At 35.8% G+C, this 19,548-nt stretch overlaps 2 pseudogenes; one reads left to right on the forward strand and one right to left on the reverse strand.

Moving 5' to 3' along the window:
* LOC113092414 (protein eyes shut homolog) overlaps positions 1 to 12,538 on the forward strand; it is a 214,720-nt pseudogene extending 202,182 nt beyond the window's left edge.
* A 1,032-nt stretch (positions 12,539 to 13,570) lies between these two features.
* On the reverse strand, positions 13,571 to 19,543 carry LOC113092415 (PHD finger protein 3-like; annotated as a pseudogene).
* Positions 19,544 to 19,548: the final 5 nt, after the last annotated feature.

The following is a 19,548-nucleotide window of genomic DNA, read 5'->3' on the forward strand; positions in this document are numbered from 1 at the left end:
TGAAGTTAGCATGTTGTTTTTAGTAACAGCATGACATGACAATCCAATACAGTCCATGTTAAATAATAAAACACCACAAACCTGCAAATGTTTAAATTATTTGTTAATCGTAAATATAAAGGCAGCAAGGTATTTTAAATGTGTTCCTGTGATGGCAAAACTAAATTTTCAGCATCATTACTGCAGTCTTCAGTGTCACAGGACCCTTCAGAAATCATTCTAATATACTGATTTAGTGTGCAAGACTGAGTTCTTCTTATTATCAATTTTAAAAATGGTTATGCTGCTTAATATTTTTGGGGAAGCTGTGATTAATTTTTTCCGAATTCTATGATGAATAGAAAAACCAGCATTTATTTGAAGTTGAAATCATTTGTAACAATGTAAATGTCTTCACTGTCACTTTTGATCAATTTAATGCATCCTTGTTTTATTAAGAGAAAAATTATATTGTCCCCAAACTTAGTTTATAAAGTTTATAAAGAACATTAGTTTATAAAGCTATAAATATATATGTAAGCTGTGTGTGTGTGTGTGTGTGTGTGTGTGTGTGTGTGTGTGTGTGTGTGTGTGTGTGTGTGCGTGTGTGCGTGTGTGTGTGCGTGTGTGTGTGGTGTGTGTGTGTGTGTACAGGTATGTATACATATATGTATACATTTTTATCTGGAAATCTTTTCTGTTAAAATGATAATTGCATCTCATCTGTAAGTAAAACATTTTTGTGATTTAATCTCACTATTTTACTAAAATGATGAAATGGTATATATATATATCCCAAAAATGTATGCATGTATTTTTTCATTATACGTTAAAAAAAATATTTGTCATTGTTAGTTTTGTCATGTTTTTACAGATACTGATTTTTATGTATTGATTTGTCTTCTCTAAAATTCTCAGTAAACCCCTTATAGATCACTGATTTCCAGTCTTCATCTTATACAAATATACATTCATATCTTAAATCAAGTGTGGTTCTTTTCTTTATGTATAGAATGTTTTTACTTACTTAAAAAATGCCCTTTTACTTCAGTTCATGTTGGACTGTCTGACACGGCTGGTCTAGAGTTCAGGCCGGTGATGTACGACTTCCATCACTTCTGCTCTGTATTCTCATTTGTATTCCCCTCTGCTTTTTTGACACTCTCAACCCCCTCCAATGCCCCTTCCCAATTTATGCTTTCTACACAAACTCCACTGAAGGTAATGATGCAGTACGGGTACATTTCATTGGTGTACTAATGATCTCTCTGTTTTTTTGGTTCCTTGTGTGCAGCGATGCAGGGATCTGGATCTGCGTGTGTCCTTCGCTCTACTCCGGTAAGCTGTGCCAGTTCACCGCCTGCGAGCAAACCTGTGTGCACGCGGCGCCACCTGCGTTCCCCAGATGCGGCGTGTCTTTGCCCCTACGGAAGGAGGGGTCTCCTCTGCGACGAGGGTAGGTCCCGTCAAGGTTTTGTGTGCACAGACGGCGATTTACACCAGCATGCATGGAGACACAATGAAGCCGGAATGGCCAGAGGGTGTTTCGTTTGATATTTGTTGCATTAAGAGGTTTGTTTTCCTCCATCTCCTGCCAGCACCTCCGTCTTTGAGGTTAGACCCATAGGTGGTAGATTGAAATGTATTCCCGGCGGTTTTGTTTAACTGATGCAAGTCATTGAAATACCGTTCCAATTAGAGAAGCTAAGTGCTCTACGCTCACTTAACAGATACTGAACTCTGAACGTTTTGTGGATAACTGCCAGTCTGCGTTGCACTCCCATCTCAATTCCTCTGACCTTTCAAGGCATCCACAGGTAATAGAGTATGCATCCAAATATAATGAGCACACCAAGTAATTAGACTACCCTGAGACTTAATTTATCAAAGCGTAGTCACAGAATGTACCCGCTGCAATCGGGTTTGTTTTATTGTCTCAAATAACAAAGCTGTGAAGACACACTACAGTGCCGTGTAACTAATGTACTCCTCTTCCCGGCTCTACCTCGCAGTGTTAAGTCAGCTAAAGTCAGATATCTGCTTACACGGATAGCTCTTCATCTTCTGGACGGCGCTTAGAGGGAAAAAGAACTGCTGCTATTTTGCTGTAATCTAATTGGGTGGCGTGGTTTGACGACCGCTTGGCACAGCACGCCGGGCAGGGCTAGAAGACATCGCTCTGTCAGACAGCAAAGAGCCCGATGCCAAATAGAGTGTTCTAATCTCCCAGTGTCACACCGAGTGGGACTGACATTTGAATTTAAAGGCCGGTAACAGCAGATAACATCAATCAGTATTGATTAGTAGCCAAGGCCTCGCTGCCTCTGGGCAGTCACTCAACTTTAGATGCGCTGGACTTCTTCAAATGAGCCTGGGCTAATGGAATTATAGGAAGGGTGTTTTGAGTCTGTTTTATGTATTGGTTTAGTGTTGCATTTAGATACATGTTTAGTCATGTATTTTAATAGATTAGTCAGAAAATAAGATTCAGAGAGCATGCTCTTATTTATTTATTTTTTTAAGTTGCCAGGCAACATGGCAAATGTGATGTACAGTATGTGGTAACATCCAAAGTAGCTGCTTCAATTAAATTTCAGGAAGAAGAAATGTATTGGAAACATTGGTGTCATGCACCAGTGCATTCATTTAAACACTTTAAATCAATGTTTGTTTTTATATTTTAGTTTCTCGTTTTACTTTTAGTTTAGGTTTGTCATTTTATTAATAATGTGATTTTCTATTAATTTGTATGTTTCTATTTTCTATTTTTTACTAGTGCTACAATTACAAAAACATATTCTTAAAACCTATTTAAGTTAGTTAAAATTATGCACGTAAGTTAACCATGGCAACAATTTAATATTTTTTTTGATTTTTAAGATTTTCATCTAATGTTTATCATTTATTTTATTTAAGATATGTTTCAATTACCTATAACATTTTTTTTTCCTTTTTTTTTTTTTTTTAGTTTAACAACACTGTCATGCACATTTTCTTTCACTGTAAGGTGAAGTACTAAAATGAAAACTTGTTTTAGTTAGTTGCCAAGGCAAAATTTTAAATTTTCTTTTCAAGTTTCTAATTTGTATATTTTTCATCTTTACTTTGTTTGCCAATAATAATTTTTAATAGTTTTATTTAAAAATAACAGCACTGTAATTTTATTTAATTTATTTATTTATTTTTATTTTTTGACAGACTTAAAATCTTTGCATAAATGCAGCTTTATTATCAAAGAGTTAGCTTTTTTAGAAGTGTATTCAGAATCCACAGGCAGACATCTTTCGATTGATCATGCGAGCTTGTGTTGCTGAAAGCAGCTTGAGGCGGCAGTGGAGTTTATAGGAAAGATTGTGCTCTCTGACGCACCGTTAACATCACACTCACCTAAAATAGACCCACAACATAATAGCACATCTGTCCTAAACCGCCTTACTGCCTTAACACACACATCATGTGACTTCCTGTATTTTCATTTCATCAGCACCAGGCTCTACGTCAAAAGATTAAAGAATTATTTTGTGGGATGTGTATAGGATCAAACGGATTTTGTGAGGAGTTGCTTACATGTGCATATCTTTATTTTTATGTCTTTATTTATTTCATTTTAGCGTGCATAAGTGTGTGTGTCAGTGGTAAGAGAAGGAAATCAAAAACAATAAAATATCCCTGGGTCCAGCCAACGCAGCTGACGGAGAGCTATTGAATTTCACAACAGCAAAAAATCCTTACACACAAATGGTTTTTGACTAGAACGAATGGAAATAAATGGGTCATATGTCATCTGTAAAAACTGCCAGCGAGTTAGAGGTTTTGTTTTCTTGTTCTTTTATTCACCTCCAGCAATGGCAGAGAGAAGCAGCCTGTGCTCTGCAGTGCCTTTGCATGAAAAGTCATATGGTTATCTGAGGTCATATCTTTATCCTGTCATATGAGACATTGACAGAAAAAAAATAGTTACAAGAAGAAAAAAAAATACAGTTTGGTTTTATTCAGTGAGAAATCGAGCAGGGAAAGCAAGATTGTTTTTTGGGGGGGCCTAATTATTGCAGTTCTGATAACCTCTGAAGGCTACTATATCAGAAATCCCATTTTACTTTGGAAATAAGCTCAAACCACATCCTTAGACAGGACTGCAGTTTATCTTAGGATGGTAATTGGTGTTCTCAAAAAGAACCCAGCATGTCCGATTAATAAATTGCCGGTTTATTAATGGATTTCACTTGGAGCAAGAAAAGTAGCTCAGCATTTGCAGCGTATCACAGAGCCATTACATGACACTGCGAGTTAAGAAATACAGCTGGCCCCATCAAGCCATGCCTGCTAAAAACGCATTCTAGTCCTTCATTAGGCTCTGTGCAAATAAACCATGACAAGGTAATATATGTGCAATTTCAAAAGGCATCAATAATTCAAGGGGAGAGCAGAGGTAAGAACTTTAATGCTGTTCCCGGAGAAATCCTCCGGAGAGGCTTTGCAGACTGCACAGTTCATAAAGACAAAATGAGGGGTGGAGAAAACTCTTTATGTAGCACATTTTTTTCCAGTGGAGAAAACGTGTAAAAGCTTAATGTACCCAAGCTGAAATGTTTCAGGGCGATGCTTGATGGACCAGGTGATTAAATGGGGAGATTTCCCAGCTCTGAAATGCATTGTCCAAAGTGAAAGCCATTTCACAAATTCTGACAGATTTCTGCAAATATCGCTGTTATGACCAATGTCCGTTCCCAGAGTAAAATGGAACAAAATTACAATAATAATCGTTAGCAGTAGCCGTTTTTCCCTGCAGGAAATAATAATGCTTCGAATTTGACAAGCGCTATAAATAGTGCAATATTGCCATCTTGTGTCTCCTTCTCAGACAGCTGCTGCTGGGAACTTCAGCTCAAGTATAATTATAGTAAATGTAGATGGAATTGAACATGCAACCCTTATGATACATCATTATTAACCATAATAAGTTTGCTATTTCTTTGCAACTGTCAACATCACTCTGCCCAGGTTTAATTGACTTTGGACACTCATCCTTTCATTCCCAGTATGGGTCGTTTTTATTAATTCCACCTGAAGCTCACCTTTGCCAATAATGTTTACGCTTTGAGAAACAATCTCATTCTCTTTTCTGGGCAAAAGGGACAAGGTGAGTCTAAATGAGAGTCTGGCCTATTCCTTTATATTTTTTTACCCCATCTTTCTTTATTCACTTTGATTTCAGCGCATTTCTCATCATACAATGCTGGTGTATGAAAAAAAAACTGGATTCATAGCAGTTTAGCTTTTCCCAGCATTAGATGTGAGGTCATGTTAGAAGAAGTGAGGTTCAGAAATAGTATCACTCAACTAGGAGATATTAATGGTGCAGCTGCTGTAAAATGTGCTGTAAGTGTAAGCCCAGGACCCAACAGCAGAGACCATTTATCTGTGCACACAACGGGGCGATGATTTTTATTATCTGCCATAAGGGAAAGATCTGTTATATATGAGGTCTTTAAAAAAAATCGCAGACAATGATGGAGAACTCTTAACCAGTAGGCTGTAAAGATAAGGGTGTCCATATTTTGTTATATAATACAATAAATGCAGACTTGTTTACTAATAAAAACATTTGAACATCTTTAATTGGTAGATAAGTATGAGTAATAATTATTTAATAATAGTGTGTATTAATGTATAATAGATTATCATTAGTGCTGTCAAACGATTAATTTACATAATATAAGTGTCTGCACTGTGTGTATTTATATAATAAATACAAACACATTATATTACATTACATTATATATTAAATATATTTATATATCATATAAATGTATATACATGTAAATATTTTTAAATATATACTGTATGTGTGTATTTATATATACATGATAAATAAACAGTACACACACATACAGTATATTATGTAAACAAAAACGTATTTTGGAAATGATTAATCACGATTAATTGTTTGACAGCACTAATAATGATCAATTTAATAATATTATAATTACATAAATTGATCTAAAAAATTTCTTGCTTAACAGCTAAAAAAAAAAGTTTAATATTGTTTAATTATACATTTCTTGAAAATTTAATTGAAAATATTATACAAATATTAAGAATACTTTTTTTTTTTAGACAAAACTCAAATTTAAAGCAAAAATCCAATCTTTAAAAAAGAATACTTTTGGAAATATTTTATGATGCATATTTGTAAAATTGTGCTCCTAAAACAATATTATTTTAAGCTTATTGTTACTTGAAAACACACACACACACACACACAAATGTATTAAGAAAATGATTGAATGCAAAGATGACAGCCTTTTTTTCTAAATGTAGAAATGTATATTTATAACAAAAACCAACAAATCAACTTCCTGTTGAAAATGGCGTTAAGAAGAGCAGCTGTCGTTTTGAGAGACACGCCATCTCGGTCAAGTTTCCTCATGCCTTGATTTCCTCCGTCACCATTGGCAATTTATTTTAAGGTCAGTTTCGGTGGCTGCTAACTGACACGTCACTGCTACGAACATGTTTAATCAAAAGACAGGCAGCCGAATAAAAGCGTAAGGGGGTATGAATCTTCCTCAGTTCAGCGAGTGTCTCTTGGGATTATAGTTTAGGATGATTCATCGAGGGAAAGAGAGAACAGGACAGCACTATGAATAATGAAGCAATTGTCAAGGGAGCCATGCAGCACAGTGGAGGACAAAATCAAAAAGAAGGAATCAGAGAAGATGAGAAGACAACTATTCATCTGATAATTGGCCAGATAAATTGGAGCGTTACATCCATCAGCTCAAAAGAAAAATAAATTACATTTTATAGATGGCCGGATTGACCTGGACAACCAGTGAAAATGCTTCAAATTGACATACTTTTTTTTCTAATTTATTACTTTTTTTGCATAGTAAATGAGTGGTTAGTGACCACATCAAAATTAGTGATTCATTTTACCTCATGCATTTTTCAGAACCCTTAATCGTTTTTTTTCCAGGTTTAAAATGATGAGGGGGAAAAATCCTAGATTTCAAATATGTTCTCAGACTTTTGGTCCCCACTGCATTTATTAATTGAATTCTGTGGGTTATTGTTTTTATGAAGGCATAAGTTGAGACGACTTCTTCACATTGGGGTTGCGGAATGGCAGGATTGTTCATAAATATAATCTTGGTTTTCGGGTTTGGCAACAATTATCAGCAAGCGCCTGAACCCAAGGATCAATATTTACACAGTGCACTTTGGAAGATATCTGAAAAACAGATGGCTGAAAGTGTGTTTTATATTTACATTGATAAGTTGTATATTGACTTAGCTTTACTGAAAAGAAAAGGTTGGTCTGACCTAATACAACTTTTTTACATTTTTAACATTCAAAAGTTGGGTCCGGCTTTTTTTGTTTGTTTTATTTGTTTGTGTTTTGGACTTTTATTCAATGCAAATATCCATTAAATTGATCGAAAAGTGATTTAAAGATTTTTTATAGTGTTGCAAAACATTTAAAAAGAAATGCTGGAGCTTTGCAGTCATCAAATAATCCTGAAAAATTATTATAAAAGATAAAAATAGTAAATATTTTGTTACATAATGACTATAAAATAAAAATACTTTTGTGTGTGTACCATTAAATGTGTTAAAAATCTTTAAATAATTTAATAATAATAATTGTATAATAAATAATTTAATAATTATAAATATTACAATAAATATAAACGTCATTATTATGGAAATATTTAAAGAAATAAGATAAGATCTACTTGCTTACCAGTAGAAATTGATTTAAAATTAAAAATTGATTGTAATATGTTATAGAGATAATAAAAGTAAAGAATACGTTATATCATTTATATTTTTTAAGCATAAATTATTTTTCCACTTTTAAGCTTATTGAAAAAAAAAATCTAATGGAAATATATATCTTAAGAAGTATCTTTAATAAATAACTGTATATTTTATACATTCATTTGTGTAAAACAATGCCTTTTTACCTTGTCAAAAAAAAAATCTGTTCTAAGCAACCCATTTCAGTGCATGTCCCTTTAAATGATAATGAGCTTCTGCTCACCCCACCCATCTCTTCCATTTTTTGTGTATTCTGTAGCACATTATTAAAAAAATTCACTGCATCCTCGATTGCTCAGATGTCAGGAGAACATGAAGATTCACTTTTACATCCAACTACAAAATTCCTGCATTGTTTATGAAACATTGCTGTTGCTACAGCTGTATGAGTGAGAAGAACATGGCAGACATCATACAGCTGGCTGAGGGCGGGAATATGCTAATACAGGACAGTCTGTCAGCGACCGTGGGTGGGGCTTGAGCAGTATGACATCATGCTGCTCAGGAAAAATCAAAAGGTCTTGATAACTGAGACTGTATAGGTTTTCTTGGGGATTAAGAAAAAATGAGTGAATGGGTTTTTATCATTGTGGGATGATAGTGTCCACAGACTGCTAAGACATATTTATGTGCAAACACAATGTAAAAGTGAATTTTGCATCTGATGTCCCCTTTAACTATACATTTTGCTTCTCAAATAAATACGTTGTTTTAAAAGATTTTCATACTTGAAAACAAAATTCCTCCTTAAAAAATTGTTTTCTGCCTTTTATATGGTGTTTTAAAGAAGTTAAATTGATGAAATTGAAATTCAAAGTGTTTTCTTGTTCTGAGTGACTGATTTCGACTGAGATCTTTTTTTACCTGCTGACATCATGTTGGTTTGCTCTTTTCTGAACAGGTTGATGGGCAGAAGAGGAGGATGGGTACATCCCCTGGACCACTGGTGGGCTTGAACACCTTTAGTCATCTTTATGTGGGTGGATATGAAGAATACACACCTGAGCTATTGCCTGCGGGCTCTCAGATTCAGAACAGCTTTCAAGGTAGTGTGTTTTTTCCTGTTTTTCATTATGGTCTTGTTTGATGTCTTGATTCAGATTGTCAGTTCATGATTAAATCAGTCTTTCTTACTTGGATCATCTGTGTAGTGATGTGCAGAGAAAGTGAGGTGCATGAATTGATCTTGTGTTTAGCTCTGATGGGACCCTTAACCTTGTGTGTAATATGTGTGCAATCATTCAGCATAAAACTTTATGATAACATACATTTTAATGCTAACAAAATATGGTGTTTGCAGGTCAACATTATCATTCTGAGGGGAATTGCTTGTAAAATGTAACAACTATTGATCCGTCAAAGGTTTAGACACATAAAGCAGTGAAATAACCAAATAAGTATGTGAATTATGTATTGACCAAACAAATAACTGTAGGAAACAACGCGTTTGAGAGAGGCCGGGCATAGGAACCTACAATAATGTACAGTATTTGAAAAATAATGTGTGGGTTTCCTTTTACATTAAAGCATGTCAACATATTCTGTTACACATAATACACAAAATAATGATCTTTAAAAAAGCATCATACGACCCCTTTAAGCACATCATCATGAAAACATTTGTTAAATGATTCCTCCAAACCACTGCATGTCTTATATAGTCGCTTTTGTTGAAGAAATGCTCTAGATTCAATAAAAATTATTCCGTATTAAAGCATAACATAATTTCAACTCATCCCTCTGTTGACAGTAATTCCCTAAAAACGGTAGTCTACTGGGCAAATAAAATATAGTATCAGAACAGCTCAAATTACATTGTTGAAACTACTTGATGAAGATTTTAAATGGTTATTGACTGACTATTTAATTATCATCTTAATTTAATACCCACCTATGAATATATGAACTGATCTCATGGAGCGCAAGTGAGATTCAGTGGGAATCAATCCTCTTGGATGTCATTTGCTCCCATCAACATAAGGCACAGAACTCATCTGCAACGGCTTGATATTCATAACACTGTATCTGTATCTGCCACTTACTAGATATTTAAATTATTTTTTTCTGTTTATTTGAAAGAGAGGAACAGAATAGATTTTTCTTTATCATCATAAAAGCATAATTTATTTCTTTTTCAGCATCATGGATTTGTACATATTTTCTGCCTCTCCTTCTCCCTGATAGCTTTTCCAAAAATAGTCACACTCTTTGTCAACACCATGTCATTTTTTCTTCTTGTTTCTGTAGAGAGCGATGTGCTGAAATTAGGTGTTTTTATTATATGAAATTTCAGTGACGGCATTTTCTAGTCTTATAGATAAAGGCATCTGGGGCATGCTGTTCAATGAATGCCCCCAGAGTGATTAGAAGTGCTTTGTTTGAGATCAGTTGTTTGTTTGTTTTTAGGTTTTTGAAGAAAATCTGTTCTTTCGAGGTTTATTTGATCAAATATCTGCATTAATTTGAGCAAAAATACAGTTAAAACTAATACTGTAAAACATTACAATTATTTTCAATTTTAATTTATATTAAATTGTAATTTATTACTTAATTTATTTGATCAGAAGTAAAAGCAGTAATGTTATGTAATATGATTAAAATACATTTTCTAATTTGTTTTACAATTTAAAAAAATAAATGTATTCCTGTGATTGATTAGTTGAATTTTCAGTCTTCAGTGTCACATGCTCCTTCAGAAATCATTTTAATATGCTGTGTTGGTGCTCAAGAAACATATTATCATCAAATAATGGTTTGATATGGTCCGAATTCTTACAAAAGAAAGGTTCAAAAGAACAGCATTTGAAATACATTTTTGTAACTATGGAAAAGTGTTTACTGTAATTTTTTTATCCATTTAATGCATTTTTACTAAAATATACATTTCTTTAAAAAAAATCTTGTTGACAACAAACTTTTGATACTGTATATATCTCTCTATTCCTCACTCAATATATCATATGGCTTGTATCAGAATAATGCACAAGTAAAGACAAAGTGGTTTTAAAGTGGTTTCAAAGTGGTTTTAGTGTTTTGTTTTGTTTTCGTTTCTGTTTTGTGTGTGTGTTTTTTGTTTTTTGGTTTTTTTTTTACAGCCCCTGGTTACCATGAGAACATGATGAGAGTGAGTAAGTAATGCCAGGAGTTTCTCTCTATCTTTGACTTTAAAGGCTTATTTTTGATCTGCTGTTTCAGGCGAGATGGAATGGGAGGTTTCATCCTTCAGGAGGGGCCGAGGGCCGAGGGCAGGCCAGTGCACGGATGTAATGTGAAGCTTGGTCATCTGCCAGAACAGAGGCACCTGTGTGGACTCTGGATCCTCTGTGCAGTAAGACTTCCACTTCAGAAAATGTGCCTGTTTGTGTACGGGAAAGACTGACAAACATTATTAATCATTTGTATTTGGCCTTCCCCTCCAGCTGTCAGTGTGTGTTTGGATGGAAAGGTGCTCTTTACTCTTTAGAAAGTGTTGTTCTGTGATGCTGAGCACATCCCACCTTCCTCCTGCGCTCGCGGCGCCACCTGTGTGCCCCTTCCTGATGGATACACATGCCAGTGCCCCCTAGGCTCTGCTGGTCTCTTCTGCAAGCAAGGTTAGACCACAATCTGGGGGTCCTCAGTAGTGTTCAGACAAACATAGTGTAAAAAAGAAAATGAAGACAATAAATTGATAGGTTAAAATTTTCAAATGTACTCATTCTGCTTTCTAAAGACCGGAGATTAATTACTTCATTATTATTATGATTAACAGGCATATTTGTGTTTCTTTTCAGGTATATAGTAACTGTGGGTAGAAACAAAATACTATCCAGTTAATAGATATAATATAATATAATATAATATAATATACAGTAGAATTCATATATTTACCTGGATTTACAATGTTTGTATAAATGTGTATAAAAATGTTTCTGAAGACGTCTCTTATTCTCACCAAGGATGCAATAATCAAAAATACAATAAAATAGTATGACACATTAAAATAACTTTTTTATGACATTTTAAAACATAAATTTGAAAACTGAATAATATTAATAATGTTTTTGTTTTGTTTTTTTGTAGAACTCTACTGGTCCATTCAATTTATGAAAGTCAGGAAGTTGCTTAAATAAGCGTATTAAAATTCAACACTTTCAGGGTTCTCCGTGTCTTTTCCAGCTTCATCTACCACTTAGCCTTTCTTCAGTGGGAATCAATCCTCTTGGATGTCATTTGCTCCCGTCAACATAAGGCACAGAACTCATCTGCAACTGCAGTTTCAAACTCTTTCACCAGAGGGCACCCTGTTCTCACTGCATGCTACTTGAGCAGTCTGGCCGGTAAGACAGCATCTTGACTTTTGTTACATTAGGAAAAGTGTACGCTTAATACATATTCATACATACTAATGCATATTATTATTTAAGATATAGTTCAATAACAAAATATGAATGAAAAAACAATCAAGATTGCAATATAGTTTTGTAATATTGTGAACAAAATTCTGTTAATTATCATGTATCTCTTCCCACCCAAGGTGATTTCTTCAGCGTATCCCTGTCAACTGGATTTGTGCAGCTCCGCTGTAATCTGGGAAGTGAAACTATTACTACTAAAGTCTCCAAAAAGTGTAGATGTGACCGGCTTAAGATGGCACACAGTGAAGGGTAGTAGAAAAGGCAACCGTGGCTTCAAACTGTTGAATAAAGTCATTATTTTTGGTTTATTTGCCAACAGTATTCTCTTCGCTCCATAACGTTACGGTTGAACCACTGATGGCAGATGGACTATTCTGACGATACTTTTCTGGACCTTGACAGTGTATCTTACTGGGCAGTCTATGGGACAGTCACAAGCCTCTTGGTTTTCATCCAAAATCTTAAATTGTATTCCGAAGACAAACGAAACTTTTACAGGTTTGGAACAACATGGCAGTAAGTGATTAATAACAAAATTGTAATTTTAGGGTGCAGTATACCTTTACCTACTTGTACTTGCTTTTCCCCAGCAGATTCAGAGTGTCTAATGTTTTCATTAGTGAACTATGAGGTTTGCTGTTTTTGCTACCCTGTTAGCAATATTTGTGATGTTTAGATACAGTTTTAAACCATATTCCATGTGTTTGGTGTATAAAAATTTTTTTTTTTTAAAAAAGTGGCTTAGAGTTGACGTACTTCCATTTCCCATAATAAATGTGAAATACTAATGTACTACCCCAAAAGTAATATTTAATTGCTTTTTCATTATTGTAAAATAAACAATACCTTTTTCTGGGATCTCAGGTGGGTTTTTTGTTTGTTTGTTTTATTACAGTGCATGAAAATAAAAAAGAGAGCCACTTTAAGAAACAAAGACTTTAATTTCAGTCGCTTTACTAACAATAAAAACATATTATGAACTGTACATAATGTGCTGAATAAGCACATATCTGTTGTGTGACAAGACAAAATGTACAAAGAAATATTTGTCACCTGAAACATAGAAAATACTTGAGCAAAATTTAGAAAAATTAAAACGGAAAAATAAAAAGTGAAGCAAAAGAAGCTGTTCTCATCAGCCATGAGACTTTTTGTCTCATAGCACTTTGCGTACAACAGTAGTTTCATTTCTTTATTACAACCAGCTGCTTATGAAGACAATGTTAGTGGGTAATCGTAAAGCCAGGTAGGGAAAATTTACAATTAAAACAAAAATATCCTTTAGATTGCAAAAAAACACTAACTAGAAATCTCGTACTAGCTGCATTTCCATATTAAAATCATTTTGCAACTTTATAAATAGTTTTCTTCTACTGTTTGACAGATTTAAGGAAAGTGGAGCGGTTTGATGCCAAGATCACGAACGCCCTGTCTCTTGAGTCTCTCCTGTGTTTCTCATGATCAGAATCCCGTCTGTGTTTGTCTCTGTCCCGGTAATGACTGCTGCTGTGGTGCCGCTCTCTCTGTCTGTCGTACCGGTCCTCTTTCGAGTGGCGCTCTTTATGACTGTGACTTCTGTCCCTGTGCTTTTCGCGGTCCCTGTCGTAGTGCCTGCTTTTGTGATGGTGTCTGTCATAGTGGTCTCTATCTTTATTGTCCTTCCTGTAGGTCTCATCAGACTTTCTGGACGGCTTGTCGCCCAAATCACTGTAGGACTTCTCCGAGCCCTTCTCGTCTTTGCTGAGGGGCGAAGAGGTCGGCAAGCTGGACTCATATGTCAGAGGAGGTGCAGGGAGCGTTTGGGGAGGGACGGTTTGAGACCAAGGTGGAGCGAGCATGTGAGGATCGCTTTGAGGGAACATCTGTGGAGGAGGTGGACCAGGAGGAAACGGGAAAGGTGGAGGAACCTGTGATTGAAGGGGTAAGAAAGGGGCAGGATTGGCTGGAGGAGGATAATACTGGGGATCAGGTGGACCAGCATGATAAGAATGAAAAATGAGGGCTGGATTATATAATTTAGGGCTAAAAGAAGAGGTCCTGGGCTGTTTGGGACCTTCGTTTTTCCCAATGGAGGAGATTGTGGTGATGGCTTGGATGTCCTCTATGGCTTTGCACTCTTGAGAAGGTTGCACCGATGGTTGTGGAGCAACTTTCTTTCTGAATTACTTTCTGGTTGTTGAGGCTTTAACTCGGTAGGTTCAGCTGATGAAGCTGGTGTCTTTAAAATACCAGGTGTCTTCAAACACTTGGTGGGACTTGATATGGTTTCGTTTTTGGGGACAGAGCTAGAGCCATCATTGACAGAATCTTTCAGTGGATCCGATGAAGTGGTTTCACTTGTTTCTTGACTAGCAGGTGCAGCTATGCTGCCGGACACGGACTCATCTTTGGGTTTAGCGGCCGTGAGAGAAGACAGGAAACTCTCTGTTGAAACATCTGCAGGTTTGTCACTCAGAGAAAAAATGACTCCACTCTCTTTCTTTTCCGAGTTGGTCTCCAAACTCGAGCTGGATGGCGCCTGCTCTGTTTTAACAGCTTTGGGGTCTTTTTTCTTGATAATGAAGCGATCAAGTCGAGGAGCGGTGGCTGTAGATTTAGGATGGATTTCTCCATGGTTTTCACTATCAACAGCTGGAGTCTTGGTTACTGTTGTTGTAGGATCACCCTTCACAGTGTCGCTCAAAGACGATGCCGCATTTCCAGGCAACTTCAGCACCCCAGGAAGAAAGCGCAAAGAAACATTCTCTTCGGTTTCAGTATCCAATATAGGTTTCTTCAACAACGGACTTAATTAAGTCTGCAGTGTCTTTTTTCTGTATGCTCACATCTTGAACCGCAGGAGCTTTCTGTGGGTAATCGACATGAGGTTTGCTTTCTGCCAAGAAACTTGGAGCTTCCTTGACATCGCTTGGCAGGATTACCCCAAAGTCTCTTTTTGGTCTCTGGCGGATGACCAATCCGAGAAGAAGATTGGGACGATTGGTCTCCAGCCCTACAATGTGGAGTGCCACAATTATTATCAAGATTTTGTTGCAAAAATCATGTGGATCCTACAAATGAGCCTGTAAAGAAAGTCTTACCTGGACCATCAAACGGTACAATCTGATGGGGAATTTTTTCTGTGGAGCCGAGAGGAATGAGATACATGTCTTTAACTTGTTTGCGGTTATTGGCAACAACACCGTATCTTCTCCGGCTGCTAAAATAGGCGTATAACAAGGTATATGAGATCTCATCTTCCTCTGTGTCAGGGGAGAAACGAATAACACATATTTCCTAGGGGGAAAAAAAATGTAAAGTCACAAAGAGCACATACAAATGGTCACTTACAGAATGTGACAAATCCAAGAATAAATCATTCTCACCTTTGTCCCGGAAGCACGGATTTTCTCGACATAATCCCAGACTATTTGAGGAGAGATTCGTCCACCTACTTGGATGTTGTCTGGCAAATCCTGCAGACACCAATTCAAAACGTTTCTAATATGTCAAGTCGTATTTGTAAAGGACTCATTTAGGATGTTTCAAAATGTTTGACTGCCAATTTACCTGTGTAAGGTGGTCCAGTATTCCAGAGACAGGATAAGCTTTTGTTAGGAACCTCGCCACAGCTGGCATATTAACAAAGCTGCTCCACAGACTTTCCAGACTGCTGAGGAAAGTCGCTGTGTCTTCTTTGCTACTCAGACTATCTGACCTATTAACGCAACAATTTCATAATGTTATTTAAAGTCTTGTTAAAATCATTTAAAATCTTGCTTAATCAGGACTCTTACCTGGATTCGGGCAAAAAATTGAGGAGACCTTCCTCCATGGCTCTTAAAGACAGATCGTCTATCAGTGCTGATGTAGATGTAGGTGTAGTTGTGGAGTGCTGAGATTCATCTGTCGTACTAGACTGCCTTCTCACAACTGTTGTAGCCACTTTTACCACCTTTGTAGCAGCTTCCTCTGTCGGCGGAGCCATGCGACCTTCAGAGAAACATCAAAAATCTAAGTAAGTTCATTGTACCATAAACATCCTTTTATACTCTGACAGCTGTACTAATTACTACTTTTGCAACTTCAACATAAGTTTCTTTTTAACATGCAATGTGGTGAATTCTTATTGTACTTTATGATTTTCTTTTCTTTTTTTGTCAAAAGCTTTGCTAACTTAAGTAGACCCAGGATACTTTTTAGTTTAGTATGATATAACCCATTAAATTTTTTCACCTTTTCAGAACATTATTTGAACTCAGAAAATGTTTTACCTGTGCAGATTTTGCAGTTGAGGTCAAATAGATGAGACTTGTGCAAGTTGGTGGTATCTACAGATTTCTTAGGACTGTCAGCTTTAGTCTCAGGGGGTTTATCTTCAGGAACTTCCGCAGGTTTCGGGCACAGGCTCTGGCTGAAAACACAAAAGGAACATTTAGTAAGCAATTTTCTTATTTCTGGTTGGAAAATCTAACAAAGCTGCACAGAATGGAGCATAATGTCTTCCAAATCTCACCTCAACCTCTATGGCCTCTGGTGTCTTGGCAGGCTCCTGATTCTCAATTTCAATTTCCCCTTTATGGGTGATTTAGTGATAGGACGTCTCTCTACCTCTCTCTGTTCTTTCTCAATCATTTCAATCGTCTGCCAGCAAAAAACATCAATAGGGTTAACAATAAATTCTGAATTCAAATTCTGAACGACTATGAAATAACTTTTCTAATGTACATATTAATGTAATTTGCTGCTGCATATTTTACTTTACTAATGAAGGGAAACACTTTGCAAATGGCATTACGCTGTTTGTTTAAAAAATAAATTGTGAGATTTTAGAAATGCAACACAGCTATGTTTTACTAACATGTCGATTCTCTCTTAGTCTCCAAGCAGCCAGTTCCTTAGAGGCCAGTTCTTCTGCAGTCATACGCACCAAATCTGCAGGGGAAACTTCCCCCCTTGAGCACTCGCTTAAATAACACCTGAAAAAAGATCATTTCTTTTCATAAACACTGCATAAGATTTTTAGAAGTGAAATGAAATAGGCAAACAGTGAAAATATACTGCACAGAGAGAGAGACATGAAATGTCAAATATGAAATCGTATTTTACAATATTGTTTGCAAGGTTGTTACGTCATATGCTACTGAAAAACAATCATCATATTACCAAAAATCATGTTAAATTACTTACATTATTTTTTGAATCTTTCAGATTGAAAGTCAAACTTCTGTATTTATTTTTGTATTTGCTGTCAACACTCTGAAAAAGAGCAAAAAAGCTCTTTCTCCGTTCTTCTGGCCAACTCAGCAGGCTTGTCCAATGAAATCTTCATATCGGCCTCCTTCAGTCTAAGATAAGAGGATAAACATTGAAGAGAATATGAACAACTTAACATTACACACTTAATAAAAATGAGGAACAGTGGGGAAAATGTGTGTTTGATTCCCTGCTGATTTTATAATGTTTGCCCACTTACAAAAAAACTTTTATGGTAGGTTTATTTTAACGGATGGAGACAGAATATCAACCAAAAAAATCCAGATTATATAAAAAGTTTAGAAATTGATTTGCGTTTCAGTGGGTGAAATAAGTATGTGATCCCCTACCAACCAGCAAGAAATCTGGATCCCACAGATTGGTTATGTGGACATCCTGCCACTTTAAGAAGTTACTCCTATTATCAGCTTGTCAGGTGTATAAGACACCTGTCCACACTATCTGTATCTTCCATTCCAACCTCCCTCTAGCTTTTTCATTATTGTAAAATAAACATGTTGGGGAGGGAGAGATTTTTGAAAATACATATCGGTCGACCACTAGTACGAAGTCATGTTTGCTTGGGGATCAAATACTTATTTCACTCAAATTTCTAACCTTTATATAAAATATTTTTTTCGGGATATTTTGGTTGGTATTCTGTCTCTATAGTTTAAAATAAACCTACCAGACCCTTGTTTTTTTGGTAATTGGGCAAATTTACAAAATCTGCAGGGGATCAGATAAATACTTTCCCCCACTGTAGCTCTTTTTAATCAACTAAAGAAAAGCTACTGACTAACTCTAACTGATAATCCAGCAAAAATCACATTCTCACACACCGCTTCAAAAGAATCTCCTCCAGTGAGTCTCGAACACTTCGCCTGATTTGCCCAGTGGACGGTTTCTTTGAGGTCACATGTGATATTTTCACTTTCTTCATCTCATGTTTCACACTTGGTCCTGCAAAAATTTTAACTCTAAATTATGAATGTATATAATTTTGTATTTATTTAAAATGAATGCACAAAATCATTTATTAATAAGAAAACATTTTAATAATAAACTGACAATTTAAAATATTTATATATTAAAATATTTATATATGTAACTAATACAATTGTGTAAATGGTGTATAAAAATAACTGATGGAAGTATGTATACCCTTTGATGCGGAATCTTCTGATGGTCGTTCGTTCTCCAACATCCTATGTAAAAAATTAAAAATGTAAAAAAAAGAAAAACTACAATATAGCAGTGAAAACTGCAATCTGAGCCAACCAAATTCAAGTGACCATATCATTGGTAGTTGGAGAATGTAAACACACCTATCCATGTGAACACAGCAACACCCCTGTGAGGAACCGTCCACATACACTGTGTGTTTTACACCCATGTGTTAATAATATAGAAAAGCAGATATGTACAAACCCTTTTAAAGTAAGCTGGTGGCTACCACACAAATCAAAAGCTAAATCAGAAAGGGCAGAATAAAATATATGTAATTCTGCATAAGCAAATCATCAAATACTTTAATGCTTCAAAGACAAACTAATTTTGTTTTGGCACTAAGTTGATATAAGACAAATCGATCCCATGTTCTTTCCAATTAAAAGGGTCATATTGTACATTTGTATTATTTTCCCCCTTGAAGTCCAAATTAATATTTGAAGTTTTTTGTATAAATAGAGTTTTCCATTAGTACAAACTCTTACTTCCTTTAAACCCTTTGTATAATCTGATTTGAGGCAATGCCACGCTAATATTTAATTTGGCAGCCCTCTGGTTTTCACAACAATTTCAGGCACATTTCACATGATTAAAGTGATGTTGCGCAACGTCTATACTTTCATGCATGTCAGTTAAACAAAATAATTAAAACAACTTAAATACTTCCTTTCACTCTTGATTTTTTTCAACTATGCATGTGATCACATTATTTTGCAGTCTACTACAGGATGAATTGTTTGCTTACTTTTCGGAAGGGTCGTATTCCACCTGCGGTGACCGACTGCTGGGGTCTCGGTTTTTGCTTAGCAGATAACTTATCATCGGACTGCTCTGTGGCTAGAGCACTTTTCCCCATCCTCTTCCGCACAGCACTTCAAGCACA

This window comes from Carassius auratus, unplaced genomic scaffold (assembly GCF_003368295.1).
Source record: "Carassius auratus strain Wakin unplaced genomic scaffold, ASM336829v1 scaf_tig00214577, whole genome shotgun sequence".
NCBI lineage: Eukaryota > Metazoa > Chordata > Actinopteri > Cypriniformes > Cyprinidae > Carassius > Carassius auratus.